Source organism: Cupressus sempervirens, chromosome 5 (assembly GCF_028749045.1).
Source record: "Cupressus sempervirens isolate cs-2001-9-10 chromosome 5, ASM2874904v1, whole genome shotgun sequence".
Taxonomy (NCBI): Eukaryota; Viridiplantae; Streptophyta; class Pinopsida; order Cupressales; family Cupressaceae; genus Cupressus; species Cupressus sempervirens.
The window spans coordinates 421,290,121-421,307,328 of record NC_143122.1 but is presented as its reverse complement, the minus strand read 5'-3'; the positions used below and the strand labels follow the sequence as shown (position 1 = coordinate 421,307,328).

At 36.9% G+C, this 17,208-nt stretch overlaps 1 protein-coding gene across 7 annotated transcripts in view; it reads left to right on the top strand.

The window, feature by feature from the left end:
• Positions 1-17,208, top strand: part of LOC149556578 (putative LRR receptor-like serine/threonine-protein kinase At1g06840) — a 269,227-nt gene that overhangs the window by 178,618 nt on the left and 73,401 nt on the right. The window lies entirely within an intron of this gene.

Sequence of the window (17,208 nt, the reverse complement as noted above, 5' to 3'; positions counted from 1 at the left end):
GTCTTACCTTCTACTTGAATATACCTCATAAAAGTAAAATCACTTGTTTCCAACAAATGTTTGAATCATAGCTTATCTTTGTCTGTTGCACATCCGACAACTTGTGGAGAGGTGAAACATTGTTAGGCGCTTAACCGCCTAACCTTGGACCATAACTTATTCCCACGAAATTTCTAACAAGAAAGGCCCTCCCTACTCGGAATAGACATAGTACATCTTGTTATTTGATATCTAATCACACCACTCGACTTGACAATAGAAGAATATAATAAACATGAATCATGCATGAGCTATTAAATGATATTATTCTAGTTTTAATGTATCATATCTAGCTTTTATTTCTGTCATTGTAGACTCCATCTCACCTCTTCACCTTAGCCATGGCTATATAGCCGGTGAATCCTAGGTGCTCGGATTTCAAAGCAATTGGCTCTGTTTGTTGATTCTCAACTAATTCATGATTGATATATACATATATTCCAACTTATCCTAATCTGTGATTTGAGAAAAATATTCTTAAAGATTGCAGACATTATTGTTTAACTCTATCTCCATTGTCATGATGATTCATGGGTTCATATTATAGTTACTTGGCTTTAACTTGCCATGATCAAATCTACTTTAAAGAGGATCAATTCTGTAATATCAAATAATATATTATCATAATAAATACTGTAACTTACTGTTATGTAATTCGATGTCATTGCACCAATTGATTCAAGAAAAATCGAATTGAAATATTGAATCTGGGTATTCTACATAACCTAGATTAATTCTGAAATGATGTCTTGCTGGACACTCAGCTTCTTGCCACACCTTTACTTGCAAAATATCAAAATCAGTCCCAACATAAGAGTGCTCATGATTTGTGGTTGATAACATGGAGAAGGCGGGAACTTGAAACCTATGGAAGTCGGGTGCATGAAAATATATATCGGATGCTTGGAAAGATATAAAAGTCAGGTGTCTGGATCTTGCTAAACGATCATGTATTTTCTCTTCTTTTGTTTTTTTTCAGGCGTACCTACAATACATAAATATCACTTCAATCCTCAGCAAAGAACACATACGACAAACTTGTAATCAAGAAAGGCGCTGCTATAAACTGCAGAGATTCCGAATGTAATTTTTAGGGATTTGGATGGTGAATGGAAGCCGGAAAGTGAGTAGGGAAGAGCGGAAATAAGGAAGGAAGTCGGGAATGATAATTGGTCCCCCGTCTCTCCTGACTCATGATAAATATAAAAGGAATTAAAAGACTCTTTGGCTTCCAAGAAGCCATAACATAAGGAAATGTCTTGGCTCTTGAACGCCAAATAAAAATGCCAAGTGTTAAATCGGTTTTCAAACAAGAAAAGAATAAAAAGATGGAAGAAGGTTGAAGGTTATAATTCGAAAATTATTATGATTTATATTCATATACGTACATATAAATATATTGGTGAAGTGGCATCATTTTATGATAGTAAAATAATACGATGGTGTCACTTCATTTTTATATCTATGTGTACGTACATAGATATATTTATTATAATAATAAGGTGAAAGATCATTTAACATCCTTTGAGGTACATATTAGATTATTTTGTGTTTGAAATTATTTATTTAATAGCTCATGCAGTTTCATCGATTGTATCCTGATGTTCAAGTCGCTAGGTCCTTAACCCATTCGCCCAGTGATGGTGATGCTCATGTGCCTAATTCTTTTCTGACAATGCTTCCACCCCTCCGACATGCTTCCTACAAGGAAATTCTCCATAGTTAAATTATATTACCATAAGAGGTTATTTAATTATAAATAATCATAACGGCTAACCACCTTTTCAATTTCACGAATTCATGATAAATAATCAACTATCATGTTATCTTCAATGAAATCATAATAACTAACCATCTTACCATTTCACAGGATTATAAAAAATTTAAATCATGTGAACCACAACAGCTATATTTTAAATTAGGTAAAAAATTGGGATGTAACAATCTCTCACTTAGAGTAGATTTTATTTTCAAGTTGTTAAATTGAATGAAAGATTTTGTGAGAATGTTCATTGTAGAATGGATTGGTCGTACTTTTGATAGTTGGATGATTTTCTACAATTTTGCAAAGTTAGTTTGAACTCGTTTTACCAAAAGTTAATTTCAATTATTGTATTCCTTTTTTTGATGTTGATGAATATCTGTGATGTGGAAATCCTTAGAATACCTTAGAAGATTGCACCATTCCCTTGGAGTTGTTGAATTTGGTAAAACAAGGATAGGTTTAAAATTCCACTTTTGCAGCCTTGTCACCAAATTTCATAGAAACCCTTCTCTTTTGCATTTTGTTTTATAAGTGTTAAACTCAAAAAATCCCCAAAAAATATGAAAAAAGAAAAAGAAATTCAAAAGTTGAAAGTGAAATCTTGAATAACTAGGCGATGCACTAGGAGTTTTTTAGTAAATCATCCTACCATGATAGTCTATCCTAAACAACAAAATTACACGCATTTGGAACCATGGAGTTGTCTTTGTGATCACACAGTTTGTCTGCTTAGCACATTTCAGGAGTTTGTTCAAGAAAGGATATAGTACCCCTAGTATTTTATTTTGTGTTGTCTGTCTATAAAACACACACCAACAAGTCATAGGCAAATTAATGAACACTAATGTTGACTAGAATGGGGGCATTATACCCCTCCTTAGGCATGTGTATCTTGGTATCTTATTTGGATATGTATCCAATACAACCTAGATTCATGTTGAATATTGTACCTAGGCATGCCCAAAACACCTTGATTTCCCAACTGTGTGAAATACCATGTGATTTGATTTCTTTTAAATTTGACTCTTTAATTTAAAGAAGCTTCATTCATGCAATATTTTTAAATTTTTTTTGGTATAAACAAAACAAACAATAAATGAGTAAGAACTGAAATGCTTTTCTATTTCAGCAGTCTATTTTGGCATATTTTGCATGCATGTGTCTAGACTCTATATGGTGTAGGAGCACCAAGGCTTGGAAGGACACTAGGGGGGTCGCATGGACGACCTTAAGATTTTGAAGAGTACAAATACCTATAAGGTCCTAAACCATTGTATTTGTGGCCGCTAGTACAATAAGTTGTAATTTGAGTCAAGATAAGTCAATGTCAATGTGAGGAAAGAGACCTAGATGGGTCACCATGTAATGGGTTAATGGTTTGTAGTTAAGAGGGGTTTGATAAGGGGTAAAGCATGTAATAAGATCTATTTGGTCATTTAATGATGTAATGAGGGTTATTCCATGTAATAGGATCATTAATCATGCTATGTATGCAATCTTGCCAATGTGGGCAAGTATGGCCTTAAGGGCTAAATGAAGGGCTATGCATGGCTAGTAGGGTAATGGTTAAGAAAACCTTGCTTAAAGTCTGTTAAAGTATGTACAAGGAGTATTTGGTTAATAGTTGTTGAGTTGAAAACTCATTGTCAACTTGACAACCCATCATACTTGGTTAAATGGTCTTTAAGTCTATAATAGTATTTTACAAACTTCTACCAATCAGTTTACATGTTAATTTTGGGAGTTGTTGTCGGTTTCCCATATGTAAAAGAGTCTTTATATGATGTTAAAACGCCAAAGCAAGAAAGGGGGGCACTAAGGTAACAAATTTTAGGTCAATAATAGAGTGAGTTTCTTGTGTGACAACAGGAGCAGTGTGTTTCCAACAAGATTTCATTGTGAAATGACAAACTAATGTATGGCTCATAGTTCAAAATATCTTAGATATATCTACGATAACTCTACTTATCGCGATAGTTTTTGGCTCCTGAGAAGTAAAATCAACTTATCTCAGATAAGTCATTGCATTGAAGTTTCAAAATATCGTAGAGAACTTGGTAAAATATCGACAATATTTCTCAATTTTATCACGATAAATAGAAAACTTATCATCCGATGGCCCATAAAAGAGGAAAACACAAATTTTTTATTGGAAAAACAGATTTGAGAGGAGAGAAAGGGCAAAGAGGATAAAGAATGTTCCATTAGAATTGGAGAAACATTTTTTTTACTAGAAAATTTTAAGTTCCTGATATTTTCCTGAGAAGTTTTCGACTTATCTCTGATATTCGTATATGTTTTTTCTTCTCCCTCAACTATAAGTTGGTGATAACAATATTTGAACTATGGTATTACTCACTTTATGGATTTGATAAAGGTCTAAATACATTTCATTTCACCGTTTGTTTCATCTGCTTTTACTTCATATTTGGAAAGATATCCAAAGTTTAGTAAAGACTATTCAAACCCTTAGGGTATTCAGACAACATAGAAAGATGTAGAATTCACATGTTTTATGTCCAAGTTGCCCACAACCCTTGTTGAATGGTAGGGAACAATGTATATTATATGTATGTGTCTATCTAGGAAACCATGCACAAGATTTCACATGCTTTGAATCAGTAAAGTGGGACTGTGAACTGTTTCTGCGATAGTAGAACAGAGCCAAAGATAAGTTGAAGAGCTTTTCTCATACAAAGGAAAGGATGATATGGCGTGTGTTATGATATGTGTAGGAGCATTGCACCCTTTAGAAGATGTCCAAGTGATTAGGAGGGGTTGTGGGACCAAGGTGAGGTCTAGTTGATAATTGTTTACAATGATGTATTAGGCTATCATAGTCATAGTAGCACAGGGACACAATTTTGACATTTTTTCCCACAACACCCAAAACAAGGATGCACCCAGGACGGGGGGGTGAGGTTTGCGTGTCCCTAGTGGTGCCACCATTGCACTGTTGATAGGGGGATACCCCGTATCCTCGCGGGCGATGGACACAGGGACGACTGGCCATCCCCTGTTTTGTGGCATAAAAAAAGTGCAATTTTTTAAAATTTAAAAGAGTTAAATATATTGTTTTTTATTGTTTGTTAACCCTAGGGTATGTGGGTCCAATTTAGATGTTGAAATCCCATTAAATCTCTATGTTTTCTCGTTTCTATTCATTTCATGATTTTCCAACTTTTACAACAGCAGCAAGAAGAAGAGTGAAGAGCTCGTAAAAGGGTGTTTATTTGAGTGACGAGTGTGTGGAAGGCAAAGAGGAGTAACAAGGAGCAAGAAGAAGAGGAGAAGGAAGATTCTTCAACTTGTTCAAGAGATTTTTGAAGCAAAAGGTAGGGTTTTTCATGGTTTTTAAATTTTATTTTCTGATTTTTCAAGTCAAGATCATTGTTTTTGTTTCTATTTTGGATTTTTTAGTTTTTAGTTCTTAGTTTAATTTCGTTTCTAGATTTTAGCAGATGTTTCTTGTTTGATTTCCAATTTTTGTTGCTTAAATTTGAATGAAAAATTTGTGATTTTGAAGAAGGGCAGTAGACTGAAAGCATGTATTTTATGTTTTTTTCATTTTGTGAAATGTAGTGTGAAAATGAGCTCCAAAGTCATGACTCAAGTGGGTGAAATCACAGTGATGATGAGATGGATTTCGAGGCCCATTCTCATAGCAACCAAGAAGATTATAACCCTGAGGCTGAGCATGATGAAGAGAATGAGAAAACAGATTCACAATCAGTAGATAATTGGCCACTTGGTCCACTAGCTACAAAGTGCCCCTCCACTCTTTTGGCAAAGTGGGCTAGGGGTAATTATGACCCTAAATCTCCTCTCACACAATTTGCAACAAGGATAACTGCACGAACAGGTATAGGTGGTGGTACAAGGAAGTGGAAATGCAACATTTGTGGGACATTTTGGTTTGGCAATATCACTAGAGTGAATGCACAGTTACTCTTTTGGACAAGAAAAGGTGTGGGTACATGCAAGTTCTTGATGAAAGCGAAAAATTCGCATTACAAATTTGATTTCAGCAAGCTTTGGGATATTCCAAATGACTTGGGAGTTGAGGTACCTACCACCTTGATTGGCAGGCAACAAGTTTAGAGTCTTTAGTAGGCTTATGAGAAGGGGCAACCACGTTTTTCTACTCCTAGACCACGACATAGAGCTACATCATTTGGAGGGGCAGCCTTGGCTCCTTCTTCTACATCTAGTACTATGTTTGAAGCACAATCCAGCAAGGGGAAAAAAAAGGTGTCATCTAAAAGTAACTCCATAGCTGATTTATTTAACGTCCTCATGAGAGAGGATGTAGAAGATGACATTGGTAGATTTCTTTTTTCCAATACCACACCTCTTCATGTAACACGGTCTCCTTATTATAAGGAAATGATGCCACTAGTGGCAAGGGGAGGAGGATTGTCATTTGTGCCACTAGCTGAGCACAAATTGCGGACCATAGTCTTTAATAAAGAGTATGCCGAGATTGGTATAGAGAAGAAGAACTTGAAGCCAGTTTACAAGGAGTATGGTTGCAACATCATCATGGATGGGTGGACGGACATTATGAACCGTCCACTCATCTATATCATCATTACATGCACAGAGGGGCCAATTTTTGTTAGGGCTATTGACTATTGAAGGCATCAAATGGATGTTGATTTTTAGTTTAAAATCCTTCTGGATGCTATTGAGGAGGTTGGGCCACAAAATGTGGTCTAAGTAGTGACAAATGCAACACTTGTGTATAGAGCTGTAGGGAGGCTTGTCGAGACATCTTACAGACATATTTGGTGGACTCTATATTGTGTGCATGCCATGAACAATGCACTAAAGGACATGGGGAAGATTGTCTGGATTAAGGGAGTAGTGAGTGACTGTAGAGATGTGCAAATGTTTATCTACAATCACCACACATTACATGCCCTTTTTCAAGAGCTTCGCAAAGGAGTTCATGAAACCAATTGAGACTCGATATATAGTTTACTTCATTCTTTTAAGAGAAGGATTGAGTTGCATGAGCCATTGCAACTCGTGGTTATGATGAATGAGTCGAATAGGTGGGGTGGGTCCAAGACAAAGCAGGGGATAAGAGTGAAGGAGATAGTGAAGAGTTATGTATTTTGGAGTGATGCAAAATACATTGTCTCTATGATCACTAGTTTTTTAGGTCATCAAATAAGATGGGGATGTAGCTACCCTTGGGGAGGTGTATGAGTGCATTGATGCTATGCTTGGCCATATGAGGGCAATCGTGCGAGAGAGGGAACTCAATTTAGCATTTTACACTTTGCACATTTGGCTTATTATTCAGCATAGATAAGATAGCCTCAACACTCCCTTGCACATGGTTGCTTATGCATTCAATCCGAAGTGGTACATGTCTAGGCCTAGGAGAGTTACACCAATGAATGATGAGGTAATCTATTATCAATTTAATAATTTAATAAATTTATAAATTATCATGTAATTGTAATCCTAGTTAATGCAATCATCTTTATGTTAGAAGTTTAGAACTTGAAAGTTAGAAGTTAATACACTTACACTTATGATTATTTAACTTTTTCAATTTACTCATTTTAAAATTTGAATTTTAGGTGGAGGAAGGATTCTTTAAGTGCGTTGATAGGATGTATCACATTGAAACAACATGGAAGGTTTGCACTTAGTGGACCAAATTTTCTACTCTTAGGGACTATCCAGGTACAACAAAGACCGACATAAAAACAATGCCACAAGATGATCCTATTTTGTGGTGGAATTGTCATCGACCCAAATCAACAACTAACACACTAGCCATTTGTCTCCTGTCTTAGGTTTCTTGTTCAATTTAAGAACCTTTACACTTTCAATTTCACTTTTACTTTTAGGTACAAATTTCAGTTTTCTGATTTTCATACTAGTCATTTGATTGCTATCTTAGGTATCTAGTTCTTCAGCTTCTGAGAGGAACTAGTCTACTTATAACTTCATTTACTTTCTTAAGAGGAACAGACTTACCTTTGAGAAAGCAGAGAAGCTAGTGGTTGTGCATTGTGCCTTGCATATCAAATATTGCAAGACACATCTGTACAAGGAGAGCCCTAGAACACGATGGGATGGAGAGCTAGAGGAGCCATCACAGGTTGATGAGAATGCAGATACTTCTTATGCAAGGCTGGTTGGTGTTCCTCTTAGGGCTCTTACCCTTGAAGAGGTCGAGAGTTCGGATGATGAGTTTGTTGAGCTTGAGCTTGAGCTTGACATATATGATTAGAGGCCTCTAGGAAGCCTCTCCTACGTTTTGGCAGCCCTTGGGCCTTGAGTACTTGACATTTTGTCTTTTGATTTTGTAGTTTGTACTTGATTTTTATATTGAGACTTGGATATGTGAAGTTTGAACCATTGAACATTGAACATTGTGATCATATCATGGTTGATGCTACTTGATGTAATTAAGTTTATAATGACATTGAATGATTGATGAGATAATGGTACACATGCTTTTGCTAAATTGATAATATATATCTATGACTTTTGAATTTGGATCTTCAATATTTGATTATTTAATTTTTCGATAAAAGTTAGAAGTTAGATCTCTTTTATTGTTTATTGTTCAATGTTCAATGCAATGTAAAACTAAACTAGCAATAGTGGTCTTGATGAACTTATACTTCATATTTTTGTCTTATATTGTTATACATCTTTTCATAATTAACATTTTAAGTATCATATGTATAGTATATAGTATATACTTCATGTCCCCCACCATCATCCTCACTTTGTCCGCAAAACCATCCCCTTATCCTTGTGACCCCCAGGCTGGTGTAACTATGGTCATAGTAGACAATAAGGAATATTAGGGGCGTTCTCAAATTGGGAGAGCCAAGGTATAAATGATAAGAGTTAGGATGTAAGTGTAAAGTCTAGAGTGTTTTGGTGTTAGAAGCCTAGGTGGTTAAAAGGGTTGATTGAAAGAAAGAGTCCTATTTGTGGGAGTCAAAATGAAATAGGATAGAGGTCATATGGACAGTGAGTCCTACGATCAAAGAATGAATATGTGATCAACCCTTTGAATTTCTGATTAGGGATAATGGAGTATGAATATTTGGGAATGGCTCTAGGTGGTCATGAAGTTGTAATGGCCCCTGTTAGGATCAGGCATAACTATTTCAATACATGTTTTAATAATTTATTATTTTTGAATAAGAAATAATTATTCTACTAACACGTCAATATTAGAATCATTTAACTTAGGGATTGGAGAGTATAGATGTTATCCAAGTTGCCTAGACACCAAATGTGCAATGGATTTGTAATGTTCCCGTCATAAAATAAATAATTAATCAAACCTTTGTTTATGGGGGCCGATTAATTTAGTATATCTTGGATCCATTTTTATTTTATTGTTTTCGTAGGTGTGGCCCTCGGCTATATTTGTAAACCCTCGAGAAGTTCTTACGAAGGATATTTAAGCACATGTAGGTAGTAGTTGTTATGCGATTTGGATTATTTCTTTGTAGTACAAATTCCTGTTGGAGTTCAATATTATTTGCCATTTCAGAAAGATCTTCCCTACTTGGCTTTCTCCAGTTTCGGTGGGATTTAACCCTCACCCTATTCCATCTCTGTATTTGTTGCTCTGGTCTGGCAAATTGGAGCATCATTATTATTTATGAGTACCATTGTTTCTAGACAATTGACATATGTTTATATAAATTGTAGTGTTCTTTTGCGATACATTTATGCTATTGGTTTGTTGGTTTTCATTCTAATTCATTACTAGGAAGACATACAACCATGTCACACATCGACATTGCGTATTCACACTTTGTATTCGCTAGTGTACGATCTTCCCATTCACCCTTGGTTTTCCACCGTATGACCAACCCCAGAACACTGTACACCATCCACCTCACAGTCCGTTACAACAGCACTTGTCAATACTGTACAGACACTCTCTGCCACCGTATAGACAGTCCTACGCAAAGTTTGTTTCAGAAAGGGTTGGAAACTGTCAGGAACATTACAGTGGTATTAGAGCTTCTGGTCTTGTCGGCCTGTGGATAGTAAATGAAAGTTTATAGCTAGAAAAGAAGGAGATCCGATTTAGTTGATAGAATGGCAGTTCAAGAATCCACTCTTGCCGAACTCACAGCCCTACTAAGGGATCTTTCAAGGAATTTGGCTCAGATCAATGATACTTAGCGACTTATGGAAGAAACTTTTAGGAAACTAGCAAACAATAAGATATCTGGTGAACAAAATGGTCACAGCTCAGACTTGGTGTCAGGTAAGGCAAACCCTCATCTAGCATGCTCTCATCCTCCCATGCCAACCTTCCCTCCACAGATAGGTTTCGCAAAGAGAAAGGGAACCAACTTTTGCGGAAATACAAGAACAACTGAGATTAGATTGGAGGAATGCCAATTTAGGAGACATTTTATATAAATATTACATGGAATTGAGAATGTGTTATTCTTGAACTGGAAAGAGGATATTTTAATGATGATCTCTAAAGGAAGTTGTAATGTTCCCGTTATAAAATAAACCATAAATCAAACTATTGTTAATCGGTCGATTGGTTTAATATATCTCGGACCCATTTTTATTTTTTGTTTCTATAGTTTGTGTCGCTGTCGGCTATATTTGTACACCTTTGGAAAGTTTTCCCCGATAGGCATTTAAGCACGACTTGTAGGTAGTCTTTAGGTATGCTTTTGGATTATTTCTATGTATTGCGAATTCCTGTTGGAGTTCTGGATTGTTCACCATTTCGGAAGTGAAAGATCTTCACTATTTGGCTCGTGCAGTTTTGGTGGGATTCAACCCTCACCCTATACCATTGTTGCATGTGACACTTCGCTCGGATCTAGCAAATCGGAGCACTATCTTTTGGCAAATACTATTTGAAGGTTATTTGTGTTCTAATCTCCATTATTGTTTGATTGAATCTAAGGAATTGTGATCTTTAACTTCACAGTGGCATCATTGGACTTTCCCCTCCATCCGTACACTTCTCGCTACTCACTTGGTCTACATTCCACAAAACATTATCTCCCTCTGATACCATATGGCTAGTATTAGGTACGACCATCATATATCCATCACCATACTACACTTTCTTGTGCCATACAGCCTGTTGCCTCTCCCGTACGGCTTGAAAATATATCTTGCCGTACGGCCTACCATACCATCACCTTCCACCGTGCAGAAGACACCCTCACACCCATCGTACGACCTTCTTGGTGACACCGAACAACCTTTCTTGTGCATTGCCCTGGCACTGTATGAACTTCTTGGATGCCATCAACCATAATGACCCTCCTTTCTCCACCGTATTTCCCCACCTTTCCACATCGTACGAGTTTTCTCAGCTCATCTTTGTTAATCATCCAACCTTTCGTACTTAGGAACATTATAGTGGTATCAGAGCCTCAATCCTGCCAACTTGTGGACAATGAATGAGAGTTTATAGCCAAAAGAGAAAAAGAATCCACTACGTGGATAGAATGGCTGGAGAACTGGAACCCATAGTTCCTGAACTCGTGGCACTATTGAGAGAACTTGCAAAGAATTAGGCACAGATCAATGACACTCAGAGACTTATGGAAGAGACTCTTAAGAAGTTAGCAGACAATAAAATATCCGGAGAACAAAATGGTCACAACGCAAACTCAGTGTCGGGTAAAGCAAACTCTCATCTAGCACACTCTCGACCTTCCATGACGTCTTCTCCCCCACGGTCGGAGACACCACTTGGAGGGAAGCAACCGACCTTTAAAGAAATGCAAGAACAACTGAGAGAAGACTAGAAGAATGAGAATTTTGAGGAAAACATATCCTACAAAGATTATGCAGATTTGAGAATGAGCTATTCGGGAGGCAGAAACAGAGGATATTTTAATGATGATCTTACGAAAGAGTTGAGTAAAGTAAATTTGTCTCCATTTGACGAATCCGGATCCATATTCGTGCAAGTGTGGGCAATGAAGGCCGATACTTACTTCTAGCTTAATCCCATGCCAGAAGAAGCAATCAAATTTGCAGCATTGCGCTTGGAGGGAGTTGCGCATGAATGGTGGCATCATGACACCATCACACTGGGGCATGATCAAATAAATACTTATGTGGAATTCACTGAGAGATTGATAGATCGATTTGATGGTAAAGATCCATAACTCAATTTCTAAGATTTTACATAGCAGAGACAAACTGGATCGGTTGACCAGTACATTATGGAATTTCAGAAACTCTCTATTTCGGTCACGGACATTTTTGAAAGAAGACGGATAGTGCTCTTTATGGATGGATTGACAGAACTAGTGAAAGGTTGGGTAAAAGGGTTCAATCCTGCCACCTTGTCAGAAGTCATTAAAAAGGCATGGGGTATGGCATCATCATCGACATCATCCTCCCAAAGTTACTCACATTCCAAACCGCCGATGTTTCCGAGGGACAGAGATAATAAACCTTCGCTCAAGAAGCTATCATTGGATGAAGCCACTAAATAGGAGCTCTGAAGGAAGAAACTATGTTTCAATTGCTCGTCGAAGACAACCTTGTTCGATGATGATGATGAATAGGAATAAATACTTGCCGAAGACAACTGACATCATGACAGCACCAACATGGTTAGCCTGAACCGCACGAAAAGAATTGCAACATTAGTATGCTACGACAGAACTATCGCTCTAGTCGGTAGCCTGAGGTGCATAGCTTTTTGTGTACGTGGAACCTTTCAAGGACAAAGGGTTATGGTGATGCTCGACAGTGGAGCCACTTTAAATTTCATAATCTCATCTTTGGTAGAGACGCACGCAGGATTTCAGGTCAAGGTTGCCAGAGGGACTCTTTTGCCTTGCACACACCTTGCTCCTCAGCTAAGTATCACAATGGCGAATCACACAATGATCAAAGATTTCTTCATAGTGGACCTTGACGACATGGAGGTTATTTTGGGCATACAATGGATGGTGACACTTGATGGATACACTTAGAGTTTCAAATGGATGGATTTCACTTTTGTTGTCGGTGGAAAGAAGGTTGTTCTTCGTGGAATGGAAAATGAGGGTCCAAAGGAAGTTTCTGCAGATCGGATGGAGGCAATTTTTTGGTGTGATGACGTTGCTTGAGCTGCACATTGTTTCATTTCGGCAGAACCTATAAAAAGGCAACAGACACCTCCCTAGGATGATGATCTCGAGAATATTTTAAGTAAACATGATAAAGTTTTTATGGACATTTCTCCCGGCGTACCATGTCATCGAGGATTTGAACAAACTATCAAATTGGAAGGAGCCAAGCCGGTCATAACCACACCGTAGCGCCATCCGAAGAAATTCAAAGATGAGATCAAAAAAACGATTAAGGAATTGCTAGAGAAAGGATGGACCATCCTAGTTCTAGCCCTTTTGTGTCATCAATGGTATTGGTCAAAAAGAAGAACGGGACAATGTGCATGTGTGTGGACTATCGTGTGTTGAACAAAAAAAACAATAAAGAATAGATATCCCATTCCAACTATAGATGAGTTGTTGGATGAATTACATGGCGCAGTCTATTATTCGAAAATAGATCTCCGTTCCTGATACCATTAGATCTGCATGAGGAAGATGTGGAAAAGACGGCCTTTCATTGTCACTACGAGTATTATGAGTTTCTGGTCATGCCGTTCGGATTGACAAATTCACCTGCTACATTCCAATCATGCATGAATCGCATCTTCAACAAACAATTACGTAAGTACTTATTGGTATTTTTTGATGATCTTCTTATTTATGGGACATGGGAGGAGCACCTGAAGCATCTGGATGAAGTCCTAAGGATCATGGAGGAGTAGTCTTTGTTCGCAAAGCAATCCAAGTGTGAATTTGGTATGACAGAAATATTGTACTTGGGGCATGTTGTCAATAAATATAGAGTTCAAGTCAAAGTTGCTGGAGGGTCAATGTTATCATGCACACACCTTGTTCCCTAGTTAAGCATCACCATCGATAACCACACAATAACAGAAGACTTCTTTATAGTAGACTTGGTAGATATGGAAGTCATTTTAGGAATACAATGGATGGACTTTGGATGAGTACACACAAAGTTTCAAGCGAATGTATTTCACTTTTGTTGTCGATGGAATAAAGGTTGTTCTAAGAGGGATGACAAATGAGGGTCCGAAGGAAGTTTCCGCATAGAAAATGGAAGCTATTTTTTGACATGATGACATTGTGTGGGCCGTATAGTGCTTCGTGTCTACAGAGTTGATCCTTAGTTGATCAAGGATCAACAGGCGTACCATCCATATAATAAACTTCAAAATATTTTGGATAAGTATGAGCGATATTTTTCAAACATTCTGTCAGGTATACCTCCCCATCGAGGTTTTGAGCATTCCAAAAAAATTCAAAGATAATATTGAAAAGATGATTCAAGAACTGCTTGAGAAAGGATGGATCCGTCCTAGCTCTAGCCCTTTTGCATCATCGGTAGTATTGGTTAAAAAGGACAAAATGATGCACATGTGTGTGGACTATCGTGCGTTGCATAAGAAAACAATAAAAAACAAATATCCTATTCTTGGGATCAATGAATTTTTGAATAAATTGCATGGTCCGGTTTATTTTTCTAAAATATATCTTTGTTTCGGATACCATCAGATCTGCATGAGGGAAGAAGACGTGGAGAAGATGGCCTTTTGTTGTCACTATGGGCATTACAAGTTCCTAGTGTATGGCCTTCCCATTCACCCTCGGTCTGCCACTGTACGACCAACCCTAGAACACCGTACACCATCCACCTTACAGTTCGTATGGAATCCAAGACCTTACCATATGGTCACCATACAAACAACACTTGTAAATACCTTACGAACACACAGTTTGCCACCATACAGACACTCTTCTGCGCACAGTCTGCTTTGGAAAGGGCTGGAAACCGTCGAGAACATTACAGGATTTCCTCAAAGTTCACATGTCGAAGCTCATGTCCTGAAGGATCATGGGCTGCTAATCCCTACCCTATCTTGAGACAAAAGATTCAATTGCTTGGTCTTAAACAAGCCTCTCCTTGGCAATGTCATACTCTTGCCTCTCCGTAAATTAAATGTTAATAATATTGAAAGTTTACCTTTAAAACAAATTTAGAAAAAATAATTATATATTTATATTAATAATATAAAAGATTGACTTTATTTATTGATTTATAATAACCAACTCATGAATTGCAATTAATGACTCATGCCAACTATATTTAGAATAATCAGTATTAATATATTCCATTATATCCATCAATAATTACCGATTTGTGCCAAGTATAGAATGGGAGATTATTGTGGTTACCTTTTTGTGGTCAAAGGTCCACTTTTGATGCTCGCTGTCCTTTCCAATGCTTTTTTGTACTTTTTAAATAAACTTTGTTTTGATGCCTTCATCCCCAAGAGATGCTCGGTATTTATACCCTCCTCAACCCATGGGTAGGGTCCTTTCCTAATGTTGTGTCATCTGACGTGTAGACATGACTCACCATTATGTGGTGTACTTTTAATAAATATGTGTATTAGTGCACATACGAAGTAATTATTAATATTTAGTAAGTTATGTTTATTTGGAGTATGGTTAGTGAACATTAGTGTTAATACTTTATTGTAATATTGATTTAAGTGATGTTTATATATTGATTTATTTATTAATATTTATTTATCTAATTATCAATATACTTCTTTGATTAATCATTAAATTGGTAAATAGATTAAATTAATAAATAATTATTACAAATGGAGCTTTCACAGAAGTGAACCTAGTCTGTATTAAGGAGGGATATATGGTGTCATGCTGTCAAAGGGTTTTGAGGACAGTGGATTAAGCCCTTGGATTGTGGAATTGTAATTAGACCTTGAAATGCTGTCAGAGGTCAGAGGTAAGGTGAATAGAATCTGTAATGGAGATGCAATAACCAGTGAAGTGTATGAGTGGGCTCAGTGGTCAGAGGTTGATGGCAATTATTATGTGGAGTCGAGTGGTTGTGAAGAGTGCGAAGATCATTGATAGGTCTTGTGGAAGCATTTAGTGACTAGGAGGCTTTGATGATCAGTCATAGGAACTTGGGGTGGATCCAAGAAGATTGAATCAGTTGGTTGCTTTAAAGGTAGATGTTTGATGTGAGAAGCTGTTTCTCACAAGCAACTTGAGGAATCAGTTCTTGTGCTTGTAAGGAACAGTGTGAACCACTAGTCTCTGCATCACTATATTTTTTTTGAAGCAATGAAATCTTCTCAAATAACTTAGAAAATTGTGTTAGCTATATTTGCATGTGGTTTTTTGTTAATGTTGTAGCCAGCAGTATCCATATTGTGCATTTAGAAAAATGGCCATATCCATATCTGATACCACATCCATGTCCATGCAAATTTGCATTCTGTTGGTTGCTGGACCAAGTCAAGTTTTTGCTTACAATTGAGGACTTACCGACAACCAAAACGATCCAGGATAAGCAAGATCTCATAGAATGATAGAAGACATTTTTTGGTGTCTGATTGCTTTTGTTAAGAACTTAAGAGAAAATAAAAAAATTCAATGAATGGGTAAAAGGCACAAACTCTTTGAGATTTGAGATAGGACATGTTATGCAAGGAAAGGGGACTTGAGTTGTAGACTGAAAAACAGAAAAGATTAAAAAAGAAGAAGGAAAAAGTAGGTAAGGGCAGAGAAAAATACAATGATTCATTTGTAGCAGATAAAGGTAAAATTCGGGAGGATAATAAAATGTAGTATATGTAGTTCCTCCAATTCTTTCACTAACATGTTTTATAAATGGTCTTATGACTGATCATTTTAAAGCTGGATGCTTACCCTTTTGTCATCCTGTGCAATGTGCATCACTAAAAAGTGGATCAAAGATAAAAAATAATTGCTTCCTTTTACGTTGTCTACTTTGCAAGTCTTGGTATGTTTATACTAGGGCCCAAATGTTCAAATGTGCAGTCCAATTTTGCACAAAGACAAAAGCTATATAGATGCTAGTATGTTACAATTAGGGTGCAGTTTTATTAGAGGAATGCCTTCACCACAACATGGTACATTTTCCTATGCAAAGTTCATTCTAGTTCCTCATATTTGTAGATAGTCGGGAATGAGAATAATCACTTCCTTTAATCTGGATTGTGGCTGAATAGCTATATTACCCTCCCAATTTACAGTTTCTAGTATAGTGGTATCCATGCTTTGATGGTTGACTGATAGTGATAATGCCATAATTACATTTTCTGGTTCAGGAGAATCCATGATCTGTTGGACTCTCTCTTGCATTTGGTAGCCTATATGCTATTCCGTATAGTTAAGAAAGGGGCTCAATGCCTAAACATCATGTCAATGCAATTTAAAGTGACTAAAACATATGTTTGGCTTTTGGTAAAAGGATAACAGTAAATACTGTCT